Genomic DNA, 26,978 nt, shown 5'->3' on the forward strand with positions numbered 1-26,978 from the left:
GGAATGCATCCTTCAAGGAGAAATGAGAATCCTGGTGATTCTCCTGAGCACAATGTCAGGCAAAATGCCTCTGCCTACTGCTCCTGAAGTGGGAAATGTGTGCTAGGCTTTAGGGTTTAAGTGTCAGTCCCTGTCTTTTCTACTTATTTTAATATTACAGAGAAAGCTACTATTTGGCCCATGATCTAGATGTGTTTTCTTCCCAGCAGTGAACTATGAAAATAAATGTTCTTCTGTTTTAAATGGAGTGAAAAGGCTGGCTGGACATCTATTTAACTCTTAAGTCCTGAGTCACCGCTTCCAGCTCACTGTTAAAGTGAATAAACAGAAAAAAACCTTAAAAAAATCATAATGACCACAGATAAAACTAGGATTATGGATAAGAAGAAGGGTTTGATAGAAGTTTGAACTGTATTTGTCTCTGTAAGCACTTTGTAAAAAATCTAATGTGGAAAGGGAGAAGTGTTATGCAAAAGACTACCAAAATTGCCAATGTGTCTACAGAGTCGTAGTGACACTCCTACTGGAAATTTAGTAGAAGTCAAATTTAATAGAAATAAGTTTCATTATATTGATGATTGGGTGCTCAGTCTTTCTTTCACTGAATTCAGTCATAAAGCTTCCATGGCCATGAGTTTGGACAGGACCAAGCTTGAAGTTTAAAAATCAGACCCCTAATTACCCAGAAATGACACTATATATGGCACATATGAAACTGAAATGAGTCTGGTGGACTCCCAGTGAGATCATTGCCAACTTTTGTACTAGGGACTATCCTGGCTGTCTAATATGGTTGTTACTTTTCACACTCTGCATTCCTGGCACAGTCGTAAGCTCCCCATAGAAAACACTAGCATCCGCGACTTCATGGGGTTGATAATTGTCATTTTCCTGTCACAAAAGAAACCTTGAAGCTCTTCTTTGCTTTATCTCCTGCAGTGAGCAGGAGAACTTCTGAGAGAGGCTCTTTTTGCAGTGTTTCACACAATCTTTTTTGTCTATGACAGCAGGGAGTGAAGTTCATTACTGTCAAGAGTTTTTTCCAATCTCTTGCTCCAACAAGGCTCACTTATGGCCTCATATTACATGTAAGAGAGATATCTCTGAAGGCACACTAAACCAAATTTGGCAAAACCATTCGCCAAATAAAACCAGACTTTCAACCTCTTTGGGTAACTCAACAAACCTACCCATCCTCTAAGTATGGTTTCTCTCAGGTATTGATTCCATAAATCAGAAGCAAAGCCTCTGGCCTCTAGATGAATTATGCTATGTTAGAACATCTACTTCCCCCGCCAAATCATGTGACCTTCCCCTGGAAGATTTTGCAGATTTGAACTGTGTGGGTGAGAAGAAGAAAGTGATGATAATTTTCTTCAGATTTGCTACAAAATCCTCTGTCCCTGAGTTCTCTTAGTTCCTTGAATCTTGTTCCCTAAAGGAACTCTCTGTTTTGATTGTATCTATTTTTATGTCCCTTCTGCAATTTTCCTCTAGTCCCTTCACTGCCTACTACACTTAACTACTTACATACATTGATATAAAAGCAACTAGCTCTGCATCTTCAGTTAACTAGCTATAGGCAATTCTTTAGATAACAGACTTGCTGCTCCCACTCAAGACATTTTGTCTCAAGTATCACTGAAGTTTTGTTACCATCTGAAAATGACCAGGTGTAGCTGTGTGACACCAAAGAGGGATGTCTCAAACGTGTGAGGTCCAAGTACCCATTGATCAGCTTCTACATTGTTACTACAAGTAGTAGGACCATGATGGCCTGATCTATTCCCTGGCCTTTCTGTCCCAAAGGATATGAAAAACTTCTTATGTCTTTTGGAAAGATCATTTTACCATCAGCAAGAGAGAATGTTAATTCTCTAAACCATGAGAGGTCATTGGTTTTGTGAGTTTTCTAAGCCAATTTCTTGTCAAGCTGCCAGGGATTTCTTTCTGCTCATTGAGCCTTGAATTGCTCTACAGTGTTGATGTGACTTGCAGTTTCTGGGTTCTGAGTAGATTCACTGAGATTGCTTGCAAATACATACTGATCACTGAATTTTGTATTAATAATAAATAATAATACCAAAATCATAATAATTGGGAGTCAACCTGACTTAGCACTTCAATGATTTCACTTTTCTTTGAAAACATTAAGAATGGGAGTTAATTTAAATTGTATCTATTAGTCAGGGCATGTCTTAAGCACCTGATGGCATCATTAATATACATATAGAGGGCAGTTTTAGAGACACATGTTTGATATAAATGATTTTCGAGTGTGAAACACGTAATGGTTCTTTCTTTTGTGAAGTTTTAATTAAGTTATTAAAAATTCATCCTTCAAAATATGAAAATACATTTTCTTATGCATCAACTTGTTTTAAATACAATGCTTATTTTTAAATTTGTTTAAAAGATAGAGTGGCTTGCCTTGTGGATTCTACCAGTCACTGTGTTGATATGATGAACAGGAGAGTAATGTTTTGATTTTCAGGAGCTAAATAAATTTATGAAGAGTTGGATACCATTTCAAGGGATTATTCAATGCTTTGTCTCTCTCTGACTCCAGCATTGCTGTGGCTGAGCTCACATATTTCATATAATAGTAAGGTTATATCATCTCCCAGCAAAGGTGTAAACCCTGAAGTTGCTGGTACTTGTACTTAATCCACTGAACAGCTAAACCCTGTTTGGGGCTGACCTGGACAAAGGAGCCCAAATCAATTAATGATAAGAGACTTCTCTCACCCTGTTATTGAGTGTACTGTGTAAAGATGCAATATATGTTGTCTTTCCAGCAAGTTCAGACCCCTGGAGGGCTTTAAGCATTATACTTAGAGCGTAAAGGAAAGATAAAATGGACCTGATGCACAAAATGCAAACTGTGGTTTCTCTCACTGCCACCTGGGATTTTCCAGACAGGCAGCTAGTTGCTGATGTTGAGCAAGGTCTCTGCATTAACAGAGCCTCCTTTCCTAGTGACTCATGGGAATGGTTTTGGTTGAGTGGTTTGATTTGCATGGCTTCACATTTGTTGAGTTTTGTTTTGCATTCTGGACTTCAGTTTATTTAAAGTCTCCAAAGTGATGTTCACTGGAGTTGCCAATTTTCACTTGGTTTTGTGTTGAAAGTGGTGGTATTCCGGCAATTTTTCCAGGTTAGTAAAAGGATTAAGGTCTCAGTATACCATCAGTATTAGAGGCGGGCACTCCATACTGCTAGAAAGCTGCAATGACTACTTTTTCCTTTGCCCAATAGCAGGAGGCTTCTTTTTCTAGACATGATAGTTCCTATGACATCAAGTGTTAATCCTAGAGTATTATTCAATATGGAAAAGTTATTTCTGATAGTCTGTAGATCTTTCCAAAATGCACAAGCTTTTATGTCTCCTCAGGTTTTTAAAATGGGACTTAGAGTATTAAGGGAAACCTGCTTCTTTGTGAGCAGTATACGACATACAACACCAATAAAATTTCTCAGCTTTCACAATTTCTCGCTACAAGAATGTGCTGGTGACATGTGTGGTCTTTCATTGCAGAGAAGTGTGCTCTGGCAAGACATAAAGCTTTTACCTAAACTGCATGAAATAATTTGCCTAATGTGATTGTGGTTTTACTACTCATTGGTAACAGAGCTATCTTAAACTCAAGCTGTGAAAAAATTACTCATTCTCCATCTCTGAAGCAGGGAAGCAGAACAGCAGGAACCTCTGCAGAGGCTCTTCCTGACTCAGCCATTTTCAGTGAAGATTTCTCCCAGAGAAGCTTTCCATGTGATCCTTATTGAATAGGATGGCGCTGGGAAACAAACTTTCTGAACAGTTAAAACCAAAACAGCTTTGAAGAGAGTATTATGGGGATGGAAATATTTATCTCCTCTCTTTCTGACTTCTGCATTTCTACCAGGTCTACTTCTGACATTGTTGACCTTTGAGTGTTGATAGCAAATGCCTTTAATACAAATGAATCATCCCTCTACAAATATTTTGCATTTATTAAGTGGAATGCTCCTTCACAAAATTGCATGCTAGTCTACTGTCTAGCACTGAACCAGATGTAATGTCCAGTAATCTGTGAAAAAATTGGATTTGTAGATGCTTGTTCTGCAAGTAGAGACTTCCTATGCTTTCTCTTGGTCCCATTACATCGAGACCACATGTTATAAGAAAGAATGATTTTTAGAAACCAAAAAAAAGAAAAAAAAAAGAAAAAAGTGTTTGCTCAACTCAAAGTCCATTAAATTCCACCATGTCCTGTAAAATAATATATTATAGCACTTAAGACTCTTGTCAAATGTGGTATTTTTAATTTTCCTCTGGGAAAGAAATTGAAAATATTTGTGTAAGACCTCATCTTTAAAGATAGAAGGATGAGAGGTTGACATCTTAGAAACAACACAGACAACAGATAAAATTCAGGTGTCATAACTGAATTATCATGTTATGGAATGGGATTATAAATGCATTTCATTGCATTGATAATTTCTGAAAGTGTTATTGGTTTGGTTAAGATCCTCTCCATAACACGCACACATAAAACAGGATTTGTCAGCAGTCCAGACGTTTGCAAACCATGCTTTTTGTACCACATACCCTTTCCATACTGTGTCAGAATACATGCTTCCTGCCTTCTGGTTCTCTTTTCCCTTGCAGACAGCAGAGTTTGCTGCTCCAGGTCAGTATCTGATGGCCTCTCTCCATTAACCAGCATGTGCGTGGATGCGTTCAGGGCTGCACAACTCTTAGAGGAAATTTGTGTTTAATATAATTAGGGCTACTAAAAGCTGATTACAAGTAGTGAATATATTTCAGATTTGGCTTTTTAAAAGTACAGATTCAGCGGTGTTTTGTATATTCACAATAAGCAGCCATTGTCTAATGACACTTTATACTGAATGTTACTTAGAACACAGTCTGATTAATATTTCAGCGAGGTCTACAGTCAAATATCCTACAATACGTTCCATGACCCAATATGCAAATCAGCTGTGGGATGTGAGAGGGCTGTTGGGGCTTACTCTACATAGATTTAGACTGTTTTAACAAAGGTTATTTATTAAACATTATCGACATTGGTTTTTTTCACCACTTTCAAAATTCGGGAGGGGATATCATTTTCTTTAGGGAAACAGCGAAGAAGTAGGTCGGGAACCATGACTGTGAAGAGGCCACTCCAGGGAAGGGAAAGGTTAAGTTCAGTTCTAACCAGTAAAATAAAAACGTTGGGAGGCTGCTGTCATTTTTGAAAGAAGATCTTCTTCTGAGTTATTATTATATGTTGAGCTATTTAATATGTCTCATTTGTTCATTGACAATAGTAAGGTTAACAAAGGGGATTCTTACCACTACATAATTCAGGGAGTTTAATTGGAGACTATTGGAAGAATTATAACTTATATTCAGTAGAAAAGTCTGGAAACTTATGGTTAAAAAATGTCACATAAAAGAATCAAATATTACCAAAATAGTGTGATGTGAATTTGGTGTCTTTGTGAAATCACTAAATTCACTTAGCACATTAAGTAATTTTGGTAATTACCACAGTAAAAAATGGATTCAGATTATTGGACTGTATTTTGTCCTGCTTTGTTCTTTGTGAATCCTGCTGGAAATAGGAAATACATTAGATTAAAATTGACCAGACCACACTGCAAACCTAAACAGAATTTAAAGACTTAGGCTTCCTTAGGCAGAAAATTATATTCCCAAAAGGCAATGGTGTGTATACAAACATCCAGGTTTGTCAGTTAAGAGAAGAGTTTGGGGTATTTTTTTTTTTTCTTTCCTCCCTCAAATATATCACTGAACTCACATGGCAACAGGGAAAACCTCATTGACTTAAAATAGTACAGTGGACAAACTAAGCAGCCATGACAAACACACACACACACACACACACACACACAAAGTGTTGTTTACTTAAGTATTTAGCCAGCAGGCTCTGTGAGAATCTTGAGCTGTCCATCCCTGTGGTACAGGACAGAGATCCTGAGACAGCCCAGCTGCAGCATGTCGTCTCATGCAGTTTGTGTGCACGGGCTGAGGATACCTTGAAAAACCTCTCTTTTTGCTAAGGAAAGAAAAAAAAAATGAAGTTTGGGTTCTCCTTCGATCTTAAGGGCTGTCTCTGCTCTGCAGGGCCGTGAACTGTGGCTGTGTGCAGGAATGGTGTGTGGGAGTCAGCAGCATGTTTCCTCTGCAAAAGCTGGAGAATTGCAGAGAAACAGTTTGGCCCAGTGAAGCAGTATCATTTTACACTGGTAGAAAATTGGCACTTCTCTCTCTTTCTTTGAAATGCATCATTTTAGTGCTGACCTCTGCTCAAAATGAAGTGTGGTAAACCTATAATTAGGAGAACATCAAGTGACTTGTACAAAAGAAAAATGAGAGTTGCGGGGTTCACTTACAGAGTACTCTGTTGGATTACTGTTGTAGTCTCCTGGCATTTCTGTCTCGTTCAGTCTTCCTGCTCATCTCCGCATCTTCTGGCCTTAAAGTCTTGGAGTTCAAAGTCATAGGTTTATTTTGACCTTTGGTTTTAACTAAGAAAAAAAACGTGAGTTCCTAGTCCTAAAAGCTGCAGACATAAGCTTGAAAGTGTGCTCTCTTGAGGCCTCAGGAATAAGAAAACTCACGATCTTAAAATATTTGGGAATAGCAGTGCTATTCCAAACAAGAAGCCAGCAGATGCTGTATCAGTGTGCTTCTGAATTAGGCAGTAAGCCTGTGCTCAAAATATAACTGTTTTATAATAGTATTAAATAGGCTCCCTCCCATTGGTACCTTGTTCTTTTCTGCATAAAAAACTTCTAACAGCTTCTTTTCCATACTGATTCAAACAAATGTTAGCTTTTGTAGCCAAAAAGAAAATGAGTAGCAGGTGAAGACCTTGATGGTGCTAAGGACAAATGATTCTTTAACTAAATACCTTGGCAATTGTTTTCTAGTAATCCCTGTAATTCATTGCAACTATTAGCAACAGTTTATGAAATCCAGAACTTCAAAATCCTTACTTTTCTGAAAAAAAGGTGACTGTCATCACTATTATGAATATCAATGTACATTTGGGTCTGGGAAACATGGGCATATAAGTACAGAGGTGAGTATATCTGAATATATTAATTATCAAGTCATGCTTGTTACCCATTTAAGGTTTTTTATATAATATACACAGCATGCAAATTGGTGTTTGAATATGCATCAATTCTACAAAGGACAGTCTCGAAAGCCACATGACAGCATAATTCATACAATTTTCTTAGAAAATTCTGCAGTAGAGCCTTGTAACATCTGTTTGAACTGAAGCATCTCTTTCACAAGGAGTTCCATAAAATATTCCCAAACCCCTAGCCTGAGGAAAAGACCTCCATAAGGAGGTGCCCCTTTGGGTGAGCTGGTAATGCTGTGGTCAGAGCACAGAGGTGGAGAAGCTCTGTCTCACGACACTGCTGACCTGACTGGAGGAATGAGCTAGCATGGGTGAGGAGCTAATTCTGAACTGATTTAGGCAAGGAAAAGGTAATGGCTCTAGAGCAAAAAAACTAATTGCGGGGCAAACAGTGCTATTCTATCAGTAGTTCTAGGAATGAGAACCTAATTTGGGATAGATGTTACATTTACAGTGACCTGGTTCTGTTTTGGTCTTTTCCTACATACTGTTTTAGTTAACATCAAGTAGCTTTCAAACACAAATCTTTCAGTAGTGTGGCTTCCAGGAAATTGACTGGAAACAATATGGCTTTCAAAATTTTCACAAGTGGTTTAGTTATTTTCGTCTGCTTTCACAAGTAAATCAGACTGACAGGGTTGACAATACCCACGATACAAGCCACTCTCTGTAGTAAGCAGGATCTCTCAGAGGTAATCTGAAGTCTGGTGAATGCCAAGAAGAGAATAAGCCAGTGGATTTAACTCTCTGTTCAGCTAAATGGCAAATCACTGCAGCGATATCAGAGTGAGGCGGGTGAGGTGCGACTTAAATCATCTCTCTCCTCCTGTATCAAAACACAGCAGTTCCACATGTTGCACCTCGTGCCTTGACTGCCTTGCAGTCTTGTAAAGCTTTTGGTTTGTGGAAAACCCAAAGGAAGACATCAATACTTGGTAGGCACAGAGCTGTGGGACATGCTGTGGTCATGGAAGGAAATGGGAGATGGGGACAGTGGCAGGAGAGACACCTTAACAGGTAAACCATATTTATTTTTCCTGGGAGTTGTAAGAAGAACTTTTTTTTTTTCCCTGATTGGTTGATTTGGTTTTGTTGGGGTTTTTTTCCTTCATAGTTTAATAAATTTGTGAAAAAAAATTATTTTCGTAAAATTTCAGGGATAAACATTTAGACAGTTTGTTTGCAAATACTTTTTTTGTAATAAGAACTAACTTGATAACAGATATTAGATATTATTAGAGGGTTGGAGCACCTCTTTTATGAGGAAAGGCTGAAAGAATTGGTATTGTTCAGCCTGGAGAAGAGCAGGCTCTGGGATGACTTTATTACTACCTTTTCGTACCTAAAGGTGGCCTACAAGAAAGCTGAAGAAGGATTTTTTACAAGGACTCATAGTAATGGAAAAGGGGGAATGTCTGTAAACTGAAAGAGGGTAGGTTTAAGCTGGATATTAGGAAGAAATTCTTTACTGTGATGGTGAGACCCTGGAACAGGGTGCCCAGAGAAGCTGTGGATGCCCCATCCCTGGAAGTGTTCAAGGCCAGGCTGGATGGGGCTTTGAGCAACCTGGTGTAGTGAAAGGTGTCCCTGCCCATGGCAGGGGGTTGGAACTGTGTGATTTTAATGTCCCTTCCAACTGAAGCCATTTTGATATTAAGAGAAGTAGAGGGTTATTTTCAACTCATCTTCTCTATATCTTTTCTCATTTTATAGCTCTCCAATCTGTAACCTTTGATTTATTAATACTGTTATTTGTTGTTTGGTTGTTTTTTTCCCCTCGTCTGTCAATTTATCCTGAATGAAAGCCGTAACTGGATCCTCTGAGATTACATAACCAGGTGATACTATGTTTGGCATATTTCATTCCTGTGGTACCAAAGCTGATCACACGCTACTCTTAGTAGTTCATCAATTTCAGATCTGAACAGTGTTCTTTAGAAATCCTGAGTGAATATCACTCTGTCCTTGTAATTTGCTAATGCTCATTTATCAATATGGTCTAAAAGCTTTTGGGACTTTCATCTGTAAAGAAGGACTCTGGTATGAAAACATCCTTTCCTCTATTGTTACTTTATGCAAAAAAAAAAAGTTCTTCTGCAGTTACGACACCAAAGGAGCTCCCTGTCTTTTTCTTTTCTCATTGGGGAACCTGTTAGCTCTTCAAGTCTCTGTCAAAAAGTTTCACATGCTCTTTTTCTTGAATAGACACAAATGAATGGGGAATGTTAACACGTTAGTGTAGAAAACTTGTTCCAGTGTACAGGATATATCACAAAAAGTCCATGCTATTTCCCTGTGTGCAATACATAGAACTTATTAATAGTGTCTTTATGATTAATTCTGATTTAAGTGAATTTCTGAAAATGCTGGCAGTACGTCAGGCTTTGCATATAATGCTCACACATCAATGAAAACTGAAATAAAATGCAATCGCAGAGCTTGGAGTGGGCTGGGCTGCAAAAAATCCCTTTTCAGTTCATGGTAAGAATATCCACAAGGAAGCTGGGGGGAAAGGAACTTGTGAACTGTAAATTCCTCTGCTAGTTTGAACCGTACTGGCTTTGAGTACAGACACCTGGAACAGGCTGGAGCTGATAGAAAGTTTGAAATTAGAAGCATTTTAAAAAACTTGTGATATGAGTGAAAGTGTTGGAAAATGCCTTGTAGGAGGCAAATAGTGTAAACATAGAGAGGAGAACTAACCATTAGCCTGACAAGGTTTTTTAAAAATGCTATTTAGTTATTGCTCAGTAATGCTGATGCTGAGGCGCCATTTCACCATTCTTCTACTGGCTGCGTCAGCAAGGCATTTGGACACTTACAATGAAAGTGTTCCAGCATATTTCTTCAGTTAGAATCTCCTTTTTATTCCAGTCAGGACAGAATAAAACTCATCTGGAAAATCCAAGAGGGGGACAGAAATGCTGACACTTCAAATGCCTGTTCAAAAAAATCTGATGCCCATGCTACTTTTGATTCCCACAGCTCCTGAATACATTAGCTATGTGCCCTTTAAAGACAAATTGTGTCATGACAGTGTTCCTGATGTCTGGTTGTACTGTGCCAGTGTTTGTGTAGAGTTTTAGTCATTGGTAGCATACCTGAGCATTCATTGCTTTCTTGCTATTTCTCATAGTTGCTTTTTTTCCACTGCTATTGGTAAAATGTTTTAAATAGTTTCTGCTCTGCCCATATTTGCTCTTGAATCAAAAGGGAGTAAAGGTGAAAATATAAGTCAGGGAACGTGTTTAAGTTTTTGCAGTCAAGCTCAACACTTTTTGTAGGAGTTTTATCCAGTAGAGAAGGGTTACTGCCGCTCAGAATATTATGTTCCATTGTTAGCCTGGAAACAGAAAACACAATCTATGAATAAAGGAATAAATTAATTGAAGTGCCACAGAGTGCAATAAATTTTATTTTATTTTTAAATGGAATTGTTGTCTTTTACCCCTCTATGATTTGTATTCAGAAGTGGTAGCTTTGCACTGGTGTATCTATTAAAACTACAGCAGTATGATTTTCTTTCCTTCTTTCATCTCTACAAGTCTTTTACCAATCCTTTGCTTATTTTCCTTTTTTTTTTTTCTTTTTGTTTTCTTTTCTTGTCTTTTTTCCCCCCTCTTGGTATAGGAGCAACAGATTCTTTTTCTCTTCAAGTGAGTGATCTTTTCCTGTTTCAGAATCCACCATTCTGCAGTGTATGACTCTGAAATTGTCATGTTTTGAAGGAAATAATGCTATCCCTTGGAGAAATTTGAGTCCCCCTTTCATAGTGCTATAAAATTCCCTTTTTTCCTGGCTACAAAATGGGAAGCCAGCCTGTGAAACCTGATCTGTTTTCTTTCCTGAACCCTCTGCTAATTTACTAGCAATTGCATGTTCAAGACAGAATGCATATTCCTTTGGAAAGCTGTACAGCGACTGATGGTTGTTCAGAGCTGCTCAGAAATTTAGAACATTAGGAAATATGCTGTCTAGTGCAGAGCTAGCGGGCAAGGGTTTACGTAAGGCAGCATGTCATTTAACATTTTAGTGCGGCTGCTCTGAATATGTTATTATTTCAAATGGTCCTGCAAGACAAGACCTACATCTGGATGTCTACCAGAGTACACTAAATAAATATTCATAACATCAATATTGTTAAAAAATTGTAAATATACCTCTGCAAGGGTTAACTGTCAGCCAATTTAATTTCTGTTTTGACCAGAAAAATATTCACTTCAGCCAGTAACTCTGAGAAAATTGTGCAGATGGAAACCTTAGGAATGGGCTGACTGGCAGTGAAAAGATTGTCATCAGGAGTAATTAGCACGAGTCAGTTGGAGAGTAGCCTTTCTCATGTCTAAAGCAGATATTTGGTACCTTTCCCTTTATTTCTTAATGCTAAACCTGGGGAATAAAAGGTTGCTGCCCATGGCAAGAAATGAAGAGCTATGAGCTCAGCTGGATGGAAGATGATGAAGGGCTGGTGCAAGTCCATAAAGCAGTACTGATTTGGAGGATATATAGCTAAGCTACATCACTTAAATGAAATCAGCTACTTGCAGGTTCCTGCAGCTACAGGTCTGAATAATTTTGGAGATTATGGTAGTTATAGGTTTTCATGCTATCCAAAGATGCTTTTTTTTTCAGACTAGAGAATTCAAGACCTAATTGATTAACGTTCTCACAAAGGAAGCATCAGTGGCTGTCACGTGGAGCGGAATATTGTGGGGGCATACAGAAGAGGCCAAGGAGGTCGCCAGAATTTTAAGTGCTGAAGAATTTATCTTAATATTTTTTTCATTGAAAAACATGTATTAGAAGAGAAGGAAGAGACAGAGCAGCTGTTCAACTCTGCTTTCACAAATGGGACGTGTGAAAAGGCCAAACCTTGGTGATGTGTCATGTCTCACACAAGCATCTCTGACAGAGGCTGGAGCACCACTTTCCATTGAGGTACCTGCAGCACGCAGAATGAAGAATCTTCTGTGAAATGCTTTTATTGCCTCTTTATTTGTTTTTGTGGAAATTTAGGACATCTCGCACCCTTTTCTGTATCAACAGAGTATAACTCCAGGAGACCACATAAATCCAAACCCATTTATTCTTGTCTCAAAATCCATCTTACTCTGCTCCATTTTTTCCTAAGAAAGACGTAGGACAATCTCAGAAACATAGCACTAAAACATCCTGTTAAATTCTGATAGATCCCAGCATGTGCCATTTCCTCCTCCTTCACTTTAAAGATAATTTTGGAGGTTAATGAACTTAAACATAATACTTTTAAATAATCACTAGAGATAAGAGAAAAAAAATCAAGCATCTCCCCAGACTAGAAGGAAATGTTTGATCCTAGACTCACAGGCTCATTTAAATTCACTACGGTAAGTCCATCACTTTCAACTATTGATTTATGATAAGACATTTTTATTAATTTTTCCTTAGAAAAATTCACTAGCATTGAAGAAGATTCAGCATGCAGGGGGAAGAAGTCCTTAATTTGACGGATTAGGCCAATTTACTTAGGCTTTCCTGAAAAATAAAAAGATGTACTGTAAGCCTTGGACTTCATCTCTGAAAAGTTTAGTCAATTCTCTGGCAATTAATCCATACCTCACTTTCTTAGACTGACATATATCATGCAGTGCTCTTTACAAGAAACACTTATATCTGTGCATTTTGTTTTCTCATCCAGCTGTGATAAATTCAATTAGCTAAGGCTTCCCCTGTTCCCTTGCTGAGACTACCTTACCCTGATCATTAATTGGTCGGAGGAGCAGTTCCTGGGTATCTCTTGCTCCTCTGGCCCCTGGGTGAGATGGGATAAGGTCTGGGTGGACCTGGCCTGAGGAGACTTCCTGTCACATTGTGTCTTCCTGAGCAGACTGTTAGGCTGGCAGCACACATGCGCTAATCAACATTGAACAAATACATCCTAGAGCAGTAAGGGTCAAGGAGACAGACTGTTGATTCACAAGGGAGGACATGTATTGTGGTTTTTTACCTGGACATACAGAAAACATAAGGCAAAGCCAAGATTTGTCTTATTCTATGCCATCTTTATAACCACAGCTTGTTAAAAGGACTTTTTGTATCCTTTCTCAATTATATTAGACTGCAAAGATACTCTCGCTTGAAAAAGTATTGGGAAATCAGGCTGAAGTTGATTAAGACTCTTAAGACATTAGGACATAGGAGTGCACCAGGTTTTCTCCCCTCATGTAGTTTCAAGACAAAACTGAACATAGTCTGTGGTTTTCATTAATTCATTAATAGATTTCATTTAAAAAAAAAATTTGGCTAATTAGGTTCAGATTTTTGAACTATGTGATTCCTGCAGGTCCCAGAACACCCAAAACCAGTTTTTGGAATTTGCTTGAGATGGGTGTGTCATGCCACATATGCATTCTCTTATATTTGCTTTTTTACTATTTTTATTGCTTTCATCAAAGAGCTACTTGGATGGCATTATGTGAAACAACTGCAGTCGTCTGGCTATTCCATGAGCAACAGGATCAAATACCTGCTGTTGCATGTAGGCAGACAGTTCAATACGTTTCAATGGAGTTTGTACTTCCTCTCTCAGTGTCCACTGGTGACCCAAATGTAGCAATTTTCAAGGCATAATGTATATTTATTTTGCGAGTTTTTTCCATGGCTTCTTAATTTTGTTAGTCAGAAGAGAAGGAAATAATTTGTTTGAAGATTCAGTTGTGTCCTGGCTATTACTTCAGGGACTCTTATCATAGTGTAATCCCACCATTAAATATAAGGCAGTAATTACAGCTGGGAAAAATCAGGGATGAGGAAGATATTAGTTACCCTTCTATATTATTTAGCTGGGGTTTTTTTCTTAATTTTTTCAGAATATACCTAGTAGGCTCTTGAATGATTGTACTTCACAAATTGCTTGCCCAGCTGTAGAAATTGTGGAGAAAATAATAAGAATTAAGAACATTGAATAATTTATCATAAAAAGTGAATTTTGTCAAATAAATTATTCAGTGATATTATCTGACAGCTGTAACTGTGGGGCTTAATTAATGAATGTATGCAAAGCACTTTAATCTTCAGTTTGTGAAATGGATTAGTTGACAAAGTTGCATTCAGGAACAGGGTCCTGAATCTATGGGGTCTAAGAAATCTAAGCAGTACCTTCCAGCAGAGTTAAGTAAAAAATTGTTGTCTGCAACACACTGTAGTAAGTTTCAGCTCTTGCCAACATGTGGCATATGGTAATCTCCTATTTTTTGAAAAAGAAAAGCCTTAGAGCTGTTAGACACCACTGATTGTAATGTTCTTCATGGCATGAGTTTTGTTTGTGTCTACCAAGTAGATATAAGTTAGTCATAAAGGCTTTGGACTTTGCTCAAGTGTTTGAGGAGGGGTTTCCTTTATCCCACAGCCCTGTTTTTGTATATACTGCTCATATCCTTGAGCAGATTATAATTTACTACATTTCTTCACTTTCAGCTTCTGTCTAGCTGGTACAGTTATCTTACAATCCACATGCATCCTCTTCAAAATAAATCCTGTAGCTTTTATTCCCCTGAAAGAAATACAGAGAAATTTTTTGCAGAATCCACTGAATTCAGCTAAAACTCTCTCAAAATCTTCATGGTGTGTTTAGACCAAACTTAAATAGTTTTCTCTTCACATGGAATTCTGCTCCTTGTCCATTCTTGTATTAATGGTCCCTTTTCATGGAAACCCTAGAGGAGAGGCCAAAGCCTGAACTAATATGAATTTTAGTTTATTTTTCCAACCTGTATTCAATACAAAAGTCTCACCAGTTCAGAATCAATACAGAATCCTATATCTAGACTGTTTGCCATTGTGTATTATTCAACTGCATTAAGTTCAAAAACTGATCCTAATTCAAGTGGCATCCTTATAAGTTCTCTGTTCACCTAGAAATTCTAAAATAAGTTATGTTTCTATGAATGAAGGTTTTGAAGGTTTTTAGTTTGCATATTTCTTTGCTTGTGTGTGTCACTTGCTTCTGAAGCTGCTTATATATGCAATGCAAAAATTACTCTGGCAATCACAGAATTCAATTAACAGAAGAATAAGCAGGTGCATAGGAACTCTGAAACATCTTCATCCATTAGAAGCTATTGTTCTGATCACATCAATAACTTAAATGATATCTTGAAAGTCTAGAACACTTCTTGCTAAAGTTGCTTTCTTTTTTATATTGCATTCATTATGCCAATTTATCAGTGCCAGAGAAATAAATGCTTTTTTACCTTTTTATTTCCTCCAAGCTACTTTCTTGAACTGTGTTCCTCAGGGAACAGTGTGTTGGAGAAACATCAATTGCACAGAAGACTGCTTTGTGCAGAAACTTTACTCCTGCTAAATAAGCTAATGTTTACATTGAAATTGTTCCCAGTTAATTATGAATATATATGACCCCCAAATGATCATTTGGCTTAAATACAAAAAAAAAAAAAAAAAAATCCTATGCCCTAAAAAAGAATCTTGGTGTCTGTTTTTCTAATAAAATATGGGATCATAGCTTTTGGAAATTACTAGTGGTGTATACCTACCCAGAATAGTGTGAAAACAGTACTGTGTGTGTTTTCAGCTTGCCATAATCAGATAAGTGGATAAAGTAGCACTTGTTGTCAAGTTGATTTCAATCTTGAACTTTATTTGAGGAAACTGAAAGTTCTTGGGGTAGACCTATTCCCCCCAATGTTCCTCTCCCCTTCCCCTCCAAAGACAATAGAAGTGCAGCCTGAGGTCAAGAAAGCTTTGACTGTCAGTGGCTATGTCCCATCAGGATAGTCTAATATTAGGCTTTGTGCATAAAAAAGGCACTGGAACAGGCTGCAACTTTTGCTACTTGATCCAATCACCAGTGAAATAACACAGTGATGTTTTCTACACTGCAACAGAAAAAGAAATAATAGAAGGATTGTGAAGAGTGATTAAAAAAACAAACAATAAAAAAAACCCCACCAACAAACAAACAAATCTGCCAAAAAAACCCCAAAAAAACCCAAGAACCCTCCCAACCTGCCACACAATCTATTAATAAAAGAAAACATGGCAAATCAGAAACAAACATATGGATTAATCTCATTAAGGAGAAGCAAACTGCTTGAAGTCCCCTTTGTTCTAATTTCTTTTTCTTTCCTCTGCTTCTGTATTATCCTTATCCTTTTCAGTGAATTCCTTGCACTTTTTTCTACTTTTGGAGTAGCTTTCAAAGACTTTGGGCGGCACAGAAGCTTTATGCTTTAGAAGTCATGTGTAACTTTATCTGTAATAATATATGATAGATGAAGTGATAATGTACAATGTGTCTTAAACACGGTAAATGAGAGCTGTGAAAAATCTGAAAAATTAGCAAGACAAATGGCCTTTCTTAAGTTACACAAAATAAATGGTTAATTCTCAATTTAAAACTTGGTTCCTAATGCATTAAAACTTAAATTTTTCTAAACCCATATGTTTTTAGCAGAAGAGATTTCCATGTCACCAATGGGATATTCAAGTCCCTCTTAGCTCTCATTTTCCTAGAGTGAGAAGAAATATATATTTTGTTATATCAAGTCCTTTTAACATAAGTGATAGTCTTTTTTTCACATATAAAATGCTACATAAGATTTGAAGACCAGACCTCACTGATTTCTTAAGTGTTTATGTGAAGCAGAGAGCAAAATTATGTATTTTGAAAGTATTCTATAAATGTAAATCCTAACTGACACAAATCGACAGGAACTAGATTATCTAATCATTTCTCAGTTCATAACTTCCCTCTAAACTTAACTGAAGTGGTAAAGACTATTTTTTTTTCTGGACTCTGAGTGAGGTGTCATTTTCAATCCACACTTCTTTTTGTTTATGTATTTTTGAATGTCTGATATCATCTCTTCTTCTGTCAGTGCTGAACTGTAAGTTGGTGTTAAAGGTCTAGCAAACTGTTCTGGGTAATCTAATCATTGCCCAATATGATAGCAATCCCACAGCTTATCCATTTTGATGGTCATTTTTGGTTGCAGGGCTGTGTGCAATAGGAAATAGGAAATAGAGTGAGACACACGATGTATTTAATACCAGCTGTGAAAGAATGAAGACTTTCTGCCTTCAGCTTCGGGAAAAATTTTAGCAACTGCATATTAATGAAGCCATAGAACATAATCATGGGCTTAGTCTTATGCCAAACGTGGTGAATTGGTGAATTGAGGCCTTAGTGTCCTCCTTGACCTTCAGATAGAATAATCTGGTCAGCCATAATCAAATCACAAAACTCTTGATAATTTCAGCCCCCTTTTAGACACTTCTCTTGTTTCAATTAGCAATCCATTACAACTGAAAAGCAAGGCAGATGAAAATATGTGTCTAGCTCCTTCCGGGGTCTGGGAAACTAGCTGCTGAATATGTTACTTTAATAAAACCCATGGGAAACTGGGAAGGCTTGGATTTGTTCTGTTGTTATTAAAAGAATGTTTTAGTAGAGTGCATAACTTGATTTTTTCCTGCTTGCCATTTGATCAAGTAAACTTGATTTCCACACATTCAATTGCCTTTGCCTGCAAAGCTGCTTCACTCCTTTAAATAATAATTTCATTTTGGTTCGGTTTTCACAGGGAACATTGGATTCTTTTTTGAATTTGAAATCAAGGACTAAGCAAAATATAGGGCTTACATTGCTGGACCTGGTTTCCTTTGACATTATGGACTATTGATGTTAATCAAATTTTGTAACCAGACTATGTAGTTGATGTGAATAAAGTTAAGGTCCAGTCTCAATGTCCTTTGCTCTTCCAGAGGACAGTAGAAGGGCATAGTACAAACTAAAATCAGGTCCTCATGATACATTTTTGTCTGAAGTAACTGTACTAGAAACAGCTGAATATTGTCTGAAGGGAGTAGTTTGACCTACTGTAGCATCAGCATGCAAGGGAGATGACTCCAAACAGCTGGACAATCATAAAAGTTTTCTAAATCAGACAGATTTTATAGTGAAGGGTGAGGACAAAGTGACTATTTGCTGTGTATGTAATCAGTAATTGTTCAGATCACTACGTGGGTTATTTTGCTACTATTTAATTGTAGCATTTTAAGAATGAGAAACATTTGAGAATAAGTTCATCTAGGAGTCATGCATCACTGCATATTTTACGTTTTTTACTCTGAACATACCAAAACGAGGCACATCCAGTGTATTTCTTCATTAGGCTCCCAACAAAATGCAAGACTTGACCATTAGCATTACTGCTGCTTCTAAAGGCAGAAGGCAGAGGCTGCTAGTCAGTGCTCTTGAGCGTCAGCCCAGCTCTGCCCCTATTAGTGTGGCTTGAGGCACGGTGATTGGGAAAATCCCATGATAATATGACTTCTCCTGTGTTTTCCCATTGAGATATCAAAAATTGTATTACACATGCAAAAAGTCCCAGGGTTAATGACTACCTCTAGGGAGCCTTGAGGTTCATAAGAACTTGTAAATTTTTTTGATGTGATTTTGGTCCTGCTGCCAGTGTTAAAGCTCTGTGACATTATACCTCCATTGCAGTTGTTTGCCCAGGATTCGCCTGTCTTGGTTAGCTTTACTGTCAGTTCCTATACTTTTCTAGCATTTCTTTTTTTCAAGATAGCTAGCTATATCCAGGTCATCCTTAATTTCCCGATACTCAACCCAAACAACTCCCATCTGACTTAGTTTCCCTTTCCCTGTGTTTCTTTTTGAACATTTGTCCGTTTTTACAACTTCTGTTGCATTGTTCATCTGTCATGAATGCTACTTGTGGTGCAAACACAGGTAAACCTAGCACACCTATTTCCCCCTTCACCCTCCAAGTCTATATAATGCACTACAGTTACTCAACAAATTGCGAACAGATCAAATGAAAATGCAGGTCATGAAAACCAATTCCCTTTTCAAGGGAATTTTAATTGTATGAAACTTCCAGATTTACAACATGATCTTTATACTTGTTTCCCAATTTTAGGCACACAGGCAATAGAATATACAACTTCTTAATATTTTTTTTTAAATTACAAGTAACCAGGCATCCCAATTTGCTTGAGGAACACAGGCTCTAATTTTTGGAAGCAAAAGCTCATATGTGTTAAAACATGGGTACAATTTAAAAGTATGCCTTTTAAAGCTGGAATCCAGGATTCTTTGTTTTCACATATGAAGCATAGAAAAGAATCTTGTGAAATGACATTGAAAAGACTGCTGATGAGATTCATAAAATAGTAAGTAATTTTAACACATGCTGTGTCATTGTATCAGAGAGGAACAAAAGGACATTCAATGAATTTTGAAGGAAACAAATTTAAAGCCAATAAAATGATTTTCCCTTTAGTACAATGACTAACTGGCATACTTAAGTCATTACCACAAGATACAGTATCAGAAATAAACATTTCTGTGAATAAGGGGAACAGTTATATTAGGCTCTATAGGTAATTTATGTGGGGTATAAACTCTCATGATTCAGGACATAAACCACCTATTTAATAACAGGGGCTGGTAAAACACATTCCCTAAAGACAGAGTAATCTTATATGGCGCTCCTCATACTTTGCTGTGACACATTTTGAGATACTACTGAGTCTTGAAGAAAAGGTACCAAATTACATGGAACAATGGTATAATTAAGCACGGTGACTCTTTTGCTCAAACATGCTCTTTCTGAGCATAAGCCCTCACAGAAAGTATCCAATATCTCTAATCTTAATTATGTTGAACATAAAAGAAAATTTAAAGCTTTTACTTTAATGTTCCTTTTTCTAAAAAAAGAGAAAATACAGGTTGATACCTAGCCCTCTACTCCAATGTTCCTAGTTTTCTATCTGATGTATTGACTCACCTCAGATAGCCCATATAATTTCCAACATTAAGCTATGTCTCTCTTTGCACTTCCTTTTCCTTACTTAATTTCACACCCTGAATATAAAGTAACTCTGAAGGCAACTGCCTGTGGCTTGTCCTGTCAGCTCCTAAACAGGAAAATATGTGATGTGGCAAAGTTCTAGTCCTACTTATCTTAATTCAAAATGTTTTACCCTTTTAATCCTACAGGGACATTTTGCAGAAACTTCTCACATTCATGTCACTTTCTGTTTAGTTTCAAGGTTGTCTGAATTGCAATTAATCGACATCTGGACTTTCATTTGAGACAATGTCACTTCCTGAGAATGTTTCTGGATGACACAAAGTTATCTCCTAGTTTCTGGTGTTTAATTAGAGATTCCAATTAGTTATTCTTTATGTCCCTTCTTATTTCTTGTGCTCTGCAGCAGAAAGTCCACCTTACCCCAAGAATTCAGAAGAGGATTCTGCTGGGATTTGCTTCCAGCTACATAAGAAACTGGAACAGATTAAGTAAACTGCTATCACTATTATCTGCTTCTTTCATTTAATATTGTGAGAGGATTTCATTACAGAAAATGGCATAGAAGATTTGGATTGTCTTATTTTATACAGACTCTGCAGGGAAGTGGTCACAGCATTAAGCCTGACAGAGTTCAAGAAGCATTTGGACAATGCTCTCAGGCACTTGGTGGGACTCTTGAGGATGGTCCTGTAGGGCTAAGATTTGGGCTCAGTGATCCTTGTAGGTCTCTTCCAACTCAGCATATCCTGTGATTCTGTGATGTGTAGGTGAATCAAGTTCCTAGAAAAATCTAGCTGAAAGAGATGTGCTCTTGAAAGCAGACCAAAATGTAGGATCAGAGCTCTCCTATGTTATGCTTTCTACTGGTGTTATGTTTGCTACTCTCTCAATTCCTCACTCTTTAATTCATCATGCTTTTGACTCAACTCAGAAAGCACTTGTTTATTCTTGCCTCCTTTCACAGGCTGGTAGTGTGAACACTGGATAAAAGGTACTGCATACTCAGTGGTAGAAAAGAGCTTTCGTGTCTTTTCCTATTTGTTGGAAGAAGAGAGGGAGTAAAGAAGATATTTGATCTTCTACCACTTGATGCTAATGAAAGAAAACCAAAAAATGTTAGTGCCCAGAAGGTCGTGTGTAGTCCATTCTCTTACTTTAGAGCGAGTTCAGCCATAGCTATGTCTTTCACAGTGGGTGCTTGTGTATTGTGTATTGTGCTTTCAAAGTGCTACAGTCATGGATGTTCCTTGGCTCTCAAGGGCATGCTACTCCAGGGCTTTCTTTGTCCTACTGGTGCTTCCAATGGCTCACTAGCACCTTCCTTGTTGCTGTTCAGGCTATGTATCTCTTATGCCAGCAGTAAACATAAGAAAGGATTGATACCTTTCCTCTTTGCTTTTGGCTTTTGCACAGTTGAAGCCTATTCTGATGTCTTCTCTTCTGCTTATCTTCTTGTCTGTGTAGGACCTTCAGTTTGTTTTCTTTAGCCTCACAGTGTCAATTCTTTCAGCCTATCCTCAGCAGTGTTTTCTAGACCATTGTTTCAATCTCCTGGATTGTTTTTGATGTATCTGCCTCTTTCTAGCTGTGTAGTCCTCAAAGAGGGTGCAGTCCACTGGCTGAACTGAATGAAAGGACTACAGGGTTACCTAAATATCCATATTTTAGAAAATTATACCAACCTGCACTGTGGTTGCAGGAAAGGTTCTTGTTTTACAAAGAATTTTTGACTAGCATGGTCCCCTGCAATCCCTGAATAATTATTGGAAGGAATAATTCCCAGCTAGCTCTTCCCCACCTTGTATTTTTGTGGTGGTTCCCCCACTTAGTTCCATCTTTTTCTTTTTCAGATAATTTCTTAAGTTTGGGACAATCATTTAGAATTATAATTCTAGTCTCTGCTACACTTACTGCTCTGGATAGACTTGTGTCATCTGTAAGTGGAACAGGCATTCTCTCTATTCCCTTATCGTGTCTTTTAAGTTAAAGTGTTCCATAGAAGCAGAATAAGGGCAGACCCACTTCTCCACCCTGCCAGGTGTATCCTTGCATTTTGAAAATTTTCTAGAACTAGGGTTCTCCTACAGCATTTCAACTAGTCTCTATCTAGTAAGTCTCCCATATTTTCCCAGCTTGGCTCTGGGGATATAACAGAAAGTTTGTCAAAAGTCTAAATGGTGGCAACATATGACACTTATTGCTTCTCCTTTATTTGCAAGCACAATTGCCCATTATATAACAAAATGAGATTTGCTTGACGTGATGCATTCCTGACAAATGCATGTTGGCTATCACCTGTTCCCTTGTTAACTTTCACAGTTTTGGAACTTATTTCATGCCTCTGTGTCGAAGGCAGGCACTGGTTCCAGACAGCTCCAGCGGCCCCAGCGCAGGGCACAGCTGAGCCCCTCAGCCACGGGCGGGCGGGCGAGAGCCCCGGAAAAAGCCTGGCCAAGGGAGGGCAAAACGCTGCCCGGCAGCCAGGGCTGAGCGGGGGAACCGTGCGGGAAACAGCCCTGCGAGCCTGAGGGGACAGCGGGAGCGGGGACGGAGGGGCTCTGGCAATGATCCCTCTGGGGACCCACAAAAGACCCCCTGGTGAGGGGTCAAGCTGAGAATGGGGAAGGTGGTGGAGTGGGTAGAAGGTGGTGTGTTTATTTTGCTTTTTTTTTTCTGAATGTCCAAATATTTTTTAATTGTTAATAAATTAAAATAATTTTACCTGAATTGAGTCAGTTTTGCCAATGATGGTAACTGGTAAGTGATCTTGTCTTTATCTTGATTCATAAGAATTATCATTGGATTTTCTCCCTCTGCCCTCTTGAAGAGGGGAAGTGAGAGAGTATCTGGGTGGACATCTGGCTAATACCCAAGGTCAAGCCATCACAGCCATCTGCAAATATGTTAATTATTTGTTCTTAGACTTTTTGTCAAGATTTGAAGTTTATCTCATTGTTCCATAATTTCCTTGTTCCTTTTCCCCAGTCTTCACTTTTCTCTTCTGTAAAGATATGTTTACCTTTTTACTGTCTTCTGGTACCTTCCTCTACCCCTCCCTCCAGATTCTCAGATATAAATCTGAAGTGTCCTGAAATTACTATTCTCTAAGTATTCTAGGACAGAGTTCAGTTTATCTGACCTGATTTGCACAAAAATTCATGTTAGTTCTTCTGTTGTCTAAATTAACATTTGACTGATATCCTTGGTACTGGTACTAACTGCAAAAGCTATCTTAAATATCTTTCTGCAGACTTAGACTCTCATCCAATGCTTTGACCATGAACCAGTTCAGAACAGTGGGATGCAGATGGACAAACTACTTTTTAAATTTTCAGTGCACTTGGTCTATCAAGGCTGACTATCTGAAACATTTGATGCTCGCTTTCCACAGTCGATATAAAAACTCTTATCGTGAAGACTGGAAATTTAAGTTCTAAATTGCTTCTTTGGGTTGCATGTTATTTAAGAGTCTGAGCTAAAGGGCTAGAATCTGACATCTGTATCTAGACTCTTGTCATCAATACCCTTCTTGTCATTGACTGCACAAATAGGTAAGCCAAAGGGTGATGAAGAAGCCAATATGCTCTGTCAGTGCTATTGAGGGATTTCCATGAGCTTGGAGAATATTCATCACCTAAACCTTTTTCTCTTCCACATTTTTCCTGCAAAGCAACACAAAACAGCTGGAAAGGAATGGCAGGATCTAGATGTTTGTATAAGATAGGACAGCCTTATCTCTTTCTTTCTTACAGCACTTTAGTCCATGAGGAGCAAGATAGAATGTAGCTGCAGGTGCTAAGAATACCCTGATACCTCTGAACTGTGCAAAGTAAACATCTTTTGCTAGAAAAATTATCATGTATTCCAGGTGTGTGCAGCATAAGTTGTTATCTATGGCATTGCTGGGGATTGCAAGACAACGCCTCCTGATTGAAACTGTGCAGGCCTGGCTCCATTTGGGCTAAACAAGCTCTAGTCCTCTGCTTTGTGTAAGTCTCAAAAATAATTTCTTGCAAATCAGACCTTTGTGTCTCAAGGGCCTGGATCTCCAGGACTCCTCTGACAGGCACTGAAGTGGAGGATTAATTTAATTTTAACTTTGGGTCAAGCTCTGCGTAGAAAATTTAGAACTAAACAATCAAACTTCTGGGGGAGAAGGAAGCCTTTTACATATTATCAATAAGCAGTTCTTGTGACAAAAGAATACCTGAATTTTATTCTTATGAAAGACCACTCACAAGACTGAATTTGGGCTGTGTGATTTTGCCCCAAATGATAACTACGTGGAGAGATGTGCATAAGTCAGCACAGAATCTACATAAATATATAAAATATAAGCATACAGTAAAAACATTAGTCAGATAGAAAGAACAGATGAGCAGAACAAGCACAGTGTGAAACTATTTCAGCAAGGCAAATTTAAAGCAAACACTGAAACAAATGAGGTGGCAGACAACAGTATGAATGTTAATGAACCAAAAGCAATACAGCAGAAAACTATTAAATGCAGTTTTGGTGCATGAACAATATATTGCTTTAAAAGGTGCTTTCCTCTATCGGTGAAATGTAAAGATGTATAATTTAATGCAATATTTATGAAAAGTTCAGTCCAAATATCTGATTACTGATCAGTGTAACAGGACAATGTTTGGGATCACTATGGAAATTTGTAAATTTTCAGCTAGAATTTCATGAATCGATCAGATTAAGTTAAGAAACCAGTATATTGGAAACACCAAGAGTGATTGTGAATTTTCCCTAGGTTTTGCACTGCTATTATTTCAGGACTTTGGTAATAACATCTATCAAGATCTTTCTTAAACTGGAAGTGAAAAGCACTTTTAATTTCATAAGAGATGGCAGTCACAGTGTGCTTTCAACTGGAGTAGCTTGTTTTCAGGAGTGACAGATTGTCAAACCATCAGCAGAATTCTGGAGTTCACAGAGCTCCCAGTACTTCTTCTGTGACTTCTATATGACATCCCATATTGATGAAAACTAGTGTTTTGCCTTGAAATTACCCAGAAGATATATTTCTGCAGCTATTTTGTTTCAGTCAGTTATTCTTTTAGCTGGTATCTATTTCTAGTTGTCCACAGTTACCTTGCTGATCTCCATCAGCAGCTTTAGGCCTTTAGACTTTTGTGCATCCAAGCCCAACTTACAGCATCCTTTCCCCTTCCAAGTGCAAAGTACTTCTGCACTTGATCATCTCTGTTGGAGAGGGATGGAGCTCACAACCTTGGCACTTCTGGACCTCTTCCCTTCCTGCCTGGGTTTGCCTCTGAGGTGAAGTATCTGAAAATAAGCCACTTCACAGGGTAAAAAACATGAGCAGCCTGTATTCAGCTGAGCAAAGTATAAAAAAGTGGACATGTTTATTTCTGGTGACCCAGTACATTTGTGAAGCATTTATAGCAGTCTAATTCTATGTCATCACATTCACATTTTACTAGACAGCAAATTTGCTTTGAAAACAGCACTGTTGTGACATAAATGTGATATATACACCTCTTTTGGGCATCTTCCTATTTTTACGTTCATGAAACTTGAAAGAAGTTGAAATGCATGCACTTCTAGCTTTCAGTTATCCCTGTTAAATGTGTTAAACAGAAGCCAAATAAAATAGGCTGGATCTTGAAGCGTGAAAAGCAACTCAGACGTGGAGCACAAATCATGGATCTGTGATATATGGATCAGGTTTGCAGAACTTCTGCATTACATAAATGCTTTATCTCAGTGGATTTCAATGGAATGGGTGCTGTTCTCTTAAATTAAACTAGTGACATATGGAGAAAAAGTACCGTCCAAAATTATACAAAAAAATTGCATAAAATCACAAAGTAAATTCAAACCCTTTTTTTTATTGCTTCTTGTAGCCTAGCCAGCAGTATTGCTCAGGAAAACAGAAGCTACCCTACATCTGAGATGCTATGAAAAAGACTTTGGTATATTCAAGGGCTACTGTACCTTCCCCTGTGATACTTCCTGACAGGTGTGCAGTGCCTATCTATGCAAAGCAGTTTGTTGTGGTGCTAAGCTCTATTTCTAAGGTGGCCATGGTCAACCCCAGCCTTGAGGGGGGACTACCAGAGCAGGTGGCGCTTTGCATCACATTTGCGCTCACTGTGGACATTTTTTAATAACAGAGCAAGACACCAAGCAGTAGAGAATCAGGATTTACCCTCAGAGCTCTGTCATGTGATCCAGTATGGCTCTTCTGTCACAGCAGCTGTGCATCTCTGAGTCCTACAGCAGCAGATTTTCTTGCAGTTTGCTTAAGACAAGCTGTCTCTGATGGCTGCTTCTTGTCTTGTTTTGGTGAAAATCCATCTGTCATCTACTTAGAGGATGAAGCCATAGAGGAAAAAGTGCAGAAACACAGGAAAACATGAGATAACTGAAACTGATTATATAATGCACTGTGCAGACAACAATGGGTAATTTGAAAATACTAATAATTGTCTTTTGTGTTAATTTTTCATGCAGTCAAACTGACAATTGCTTAAAAAATGTTTTAGGTTTAAAAACATGAGTAAGAATATGTTGTATTTGAAAACCTCTCTCTTAGCAGGTATCATGATCTACTACCTGAAAAATTGAGAATAGTTGGACTCCACAGGCATTATAAGAAACCAATTGCTAGGTTTTTTTCAGCCACTGCCTCCAGGGAAAACCATTTTCCATTATGCAAATGAATATACACGGATGTAAGTGGCCTCCTGGGCTTAAAGCTGCTATGAATTCTGTTGCATTTCTTTTACTTAGATTAGAAATTCCTACTATAATTCATCCAAAATTCACAGTGAATTTTCAGAATTAAAAAATAAATGGAAGTTGTCCCCAATAATTTTCACTTTCTGAAAGCTTCTTCAGGGTTGTTTTTAGTCAATAAAAAATAGTACTGTGTGTCCCCCACTCAAAACTCTGCTGTTTCTAAAGACTTTACTGTCAGCACACTTATTGACTC

The sequence above is a fragment of the Corvus brachyrhynchos genome, unplaced genomic scaffold (assembly GCF_000691975.1).
Source record: "Corvus brachyrhynchos isolate BGI_N302 unplaced genomic scaffold, ASM69197v1 scaffold23, whole genome shotgun sequence".
Lineage (NCBI taxonomy): Eukaryota > Metazoa > Chordata > Aves > Passeriformes > Corvidae > Corvus > Corvus brachyrhynchos.